The 4,215-nt window shown below is 52.1% G+C and overlaps 1 pseudogene; it reads right to left on the reverse strand.

Moving 5' to 3' along the window:
* Positions 1–1,366: 1,366 nt before the first annotated feature.
* On the reverse strand, positions 1,367–1,485 carry LOC111747206 (annotated as a pseudogene).
* Positions 1,486–4,215: the final 2,730 nt, after the last annotated feature.

Below are 4,215 nucleotides of genomic sequence, written 5' to 3' on the forward strand. Positions count from 1 at the left end.
TGGTTCTGCCCTGCCTCAGGCCCAAGAACTAGAAGAGCTGGATTCCAGCTCCGGCTCCGCTGCCTGCGGTGTGATCTTGGGCAACTTACTCCACCTCTCTGGTGTGTCCTCTCTTTCTTCACCTGTAAATTACAGGCGGCGCCCTGGCTCTAAGATCATCGGACTTGATTTTAAGCCTTTAGCCACTTACAAGTTTGTGCTTCATCTGTGGGTCTGTGAGGAACTCATGAGAAACTGTTATGAACATCCTGTTTGTCTTTGCTTGTAGAATTACTGTTTCCTAAATGAATAAGATACTTACCAGTTTCTGTTGCTCAAATTTGAACGACGGAGAGTGACTTTCAAGGACATCTCTGAGGATATGAGCTGCGTACAAGAGCAGTGGCCGTCAGGAGGAGGTCTTCCCTGACCCTGCGTTCAGAAGGGACGGTGCTGTGGGGACAGGCTGCCCCAGGCTGGGGGGAGGGGGCCTCCAGGATATGTCCAGGCCTTGGCGGACCCCCAAACGCCCACCTCCCTCCGCCTTCATTCGCTGGCCCCAGCTCGAGACCACTCACGGGGGGAAGGAGAGGGCGGATCTGACGATGCTTAGCGTTTTGAGAGCACCGTGGCAGGATCCTGTTTACCCCTTGCTGAATTTCAGAACCGTGGCCGCCGTGTCTCAGGAGACAGGAAGGTGCTTTTCCCTCGGCCTTTTGCAAAGTAGGACGCAGCTCCCTGTCCCTTCCAGGATGCCAGGAGGAGGAGGAGGGTGCCGCCCGCGTGCACCTTGCCTGCCTGGTCGCTCTGCTCTTCCCTCCTTCTGCTGCTCCAAGGCTACTTCCTTAAGACAAACCTCAGCCTCGCGGAGCTTGCGCCCAAACCGCTGTGTGGCTGAAGCGCGTGGCAGGCAGGACAGCCTACAGACTTTGCATAGCCCAGCGCAGAATGCAAATGCAGCTTCTCATTCAAAAAATAATAAGAAAGTCAAGATGTCAACGGCAGAGCTTTACCAAGCGGGGCCCTTCTGAGCGCAGGGCTCTGGGTGTGTGTGACCTGGTGGCAGTGGCGGGAGCCATCAGCCGTAGGAATGAACAGAGGAAGGATGTGTTTGTGTTTTCCGTGTGCCATGGAGACGCGTGTTTGTGCAGCTAAGCAGCGCTGAAGGGAGACGCCGCATCTTCTACACCTCCCGCTGGTCCACGCTCGCCTGGGGAGGAGACAGACACCTGTAACTGAAGAATAAAGTGGCCGTCAAACTGAGTCGCGACAAGCATTTATTTATTTATTTGTTGAAAAATATTTTTTAGGCGAGGCAACCTTTGGTTGACCTCACAGATTGCAAGGACCTTGTCAGCTTACGATCCCTTATTTTTTTCATTTTTTACACCTGCAGCACCTGGTTGTCCTAGGTGGTCTCCCATCCTGGTACTAACCAGGTCCGACCCTGCTTAGCTTCTGAGGTCAGACGGGATCCGGCTTGTTCAGGGTGGCGTGGCCATAGACTGACAAGGATTTACTAAAGAAGCGCCAATTCTGGCAGAAGCCCAAATGGTGTTCTAATCAGGGGACAAAGTTGGGGGGTGTCTGTGAGGAAGGGCAGGGGGACAGTCCCGTCCACAGAAGGGAGGCGTTGCCATTGGTGCAGGTCACATAACATAGTGATGCTAATTCTGAACACTGTTTTTAATTTTTAGTCCGGTCGTCATAATATCTGCTTTCGTGTTACCCTTGCAAACAGTCCTTTGGGGCCCAAGGGTGCTCAGGCCCAGTGCGAAGGTTATTTCGTCCTGTTCTGACATCCCAAAGGTTTGAGGCATGAGATATGCAGGGCGGTTCCTCTGGGATGGTGGCCCCGGCCCCACGTGACAGTGGCCCCGTTTACATCATCACTCACACGTGCATGGGAAGTGCTCAGGACGAACCTCCTCGTTGGGAGTTACTGCGTGGCCGGGCCACGCAACACGGAAGCATGAAGCGTGGAGACAAAGCGGGCGAGGTGACAAACGCATCGGCGGGTCCGGAGAAGCCAGTTTCCTCCCTCCTTCCCGCCCCCGGCTCAGGCTCCGGGCTTTTCCTCCTCACGCCGCCCCGGGACCCGGAGGGAAGTTGCGTTATCCCCTTTTGCTAGCCGGAGACTGGGTGACGGATGGCCAGTGATGAGTCAGGGGAAAGTTCCCCAGACTTCCTGAGGGCACGTCCGGTGGTCTCCGGCGCATCGCGAGCCCTGGGACCAGCAGCCTCGCCCGCCACGCCCCACGTGCGGCTGCGGGAACCCCGCTCCCCCGCCACGCCTCCCGCCGCCTCCTCTCGTTTCCAAGGGAACCGAGGGGTGAACCTGCATTCGAACTGGTTTTTTAAAAAAATTTTATAATTAATCTTTACTGCGGAATCTTGTTGTTGTTGCTTAAAATGTAGCTTTTAAAAAACTGCAGGTAAATGTTTATACAAAACTGAGTTCAGGCCGCATACAAAGTTAAGTAATTTTTTTCCTCACAGGCCATGAACATTTTCCCCGTATTAAATAGTCTTCGGCGTCATTTTTAATGGCTATGAGATGTTCTATTATATGGATTTACCCTAGTTTATTTCATCCGTGTCCAAATGTTGGTGGCTTTCCATGATTTATAATTTTTTAAATTGCAAAATAGTTTTATTCTGACGACTCCTGAACGCGGTTCTTGAACTTGGGACTTTTGAAACACAAAGGCGTTGGGGAAGAGCGTTCAGTATTCTGGCCGCACCGCGTACGGCATTACATAATGATGAAGAATCCCATGTCTGAGTCATCGAAATACTTGCGATGCAGGTTTGGTCTTGTGGCTCCACGGCTCCCGTCCGGGTCGGACCTGGACATACTCAGGTTCAAGGGCAGAGAAGCCGCGCCCTGGGGGCCTTACTCCTTGGCACCGCGGTCTTCCTTCTGATTCCCTCCGCTTCCTCTGGGCGCTCAGTTGCTTATCTGATGTCCCGAATAACAAACACTTACCCGTTGCTCCGCCGTTGCCGACCCCGGCTCTTGGCCTCGAACGTCCGTGGAGATGTCGCCCTGCGCTGGTCTCATTTCCTCTTGGATTTCCACCCATTGATTTGTTGACGACATGACTTCAGTGTCGTAAAGGTGGAGCCACATGAGGCCATCAGACCGTGCTGGACCCCGGGCGAGGCCACCTTTGTACCCACGCGCTCTGTGGCGAGGAAGAAGCCAGTTCTGATCCAGCGCGGTGTCTGGTTCTGGCACCCATCTGGCCCAGGAGGCAGCTCCAGCCTCGGCCAGAAGAAAGCAAGCGAGGGTAGGGGGGCCGTGTTCGTCTGAGGGACGTGTGAGCGTCACCCACGTCCACTCTCGGCCGGTGGCCGGACCTTAGAGGGAGTGCAGCTCTTCATGGCTGTATGTCCAACGGAAAGTGGACAGCGATGGATGACAGAGGACGAAGAGGAGAAGGGGAGCGGAGGATGCAGGCGGCCTCCTGAGGGAAGCGGGGCACGGGCCAAGGGCGCTGGGCGCCGAGTGCCACAAGGCCTCAGTGTGGCTGCCAGTGCGCCGGGAAGGTCGTCTCGGTCCCCAGTCGAGTCTCCGGTTAATGAGCAGCTTGGTTCTCAGAGTAGAGCCCAGGTCTGCCTGGGAGGGAAAATTACTTTTTTTATTTGGCAAGAGTCTTTTTTTAATACCAGAAAGGCTTAGAATTAAATATGGAAATGATGGGGTCAACCAACCACAAAAATTAGTGTCGGAAGATTAAGTTTATAACAAAAACACGGGGCATGTTTGCTATTTGAAGTGTTCGAAATATTAAGAGAATCTGGCACATTATAGGACCTGTCATATTAGCCTCGTGATTACGGTTTAAATTGTATTTTTGAGTAATTGATTTTAGACCTGTGATTTAAGTGGAAAAGGAGACAGTCAAAGAGCCTTGATATTCAAACTCTGTTTGTTAGACTTACTGGGACGACTTGGGGAGATTTGCTGCTTGGCGCTATTTGAAGTAATTTCAAAAGATGACAAACTTTCAGAGGCTGTTGAAAATGTCGACAGGAATCAGATTTATTCGGTTCCCAAATGTGACGGATTTCATTAGGGGGTTCAGCAGTCCCAAATGAATTGTCCCCATACTAATCGAATTAAACTATCCTAAAAGCAATATTAAAATTTCCTGAATTTACAATGAAAGGATTCAATTTGTAGGTTGAACTTTAAAACCCAAGGAAAGCTGGATATTCAAAATGTTAAAC

The sequence above is a fragment of the Pteropus vampyrus genome, unplaced genomic scaffold (genome assembly GCF_000151845.1).
Source record: "Pteropus vampyrus isolate Shadow unplaced genomic scaffold, Pvam_2.0 Scaffold214, whole genome shotgun sequence".
In the NCBI taxonomy this organism is placed as follows: Eukaryota; Metazoa; Chordata; class Mammalia; order Chiroptera; family Pteropodidae; genus Pteropus; species Pteropus vampyrus.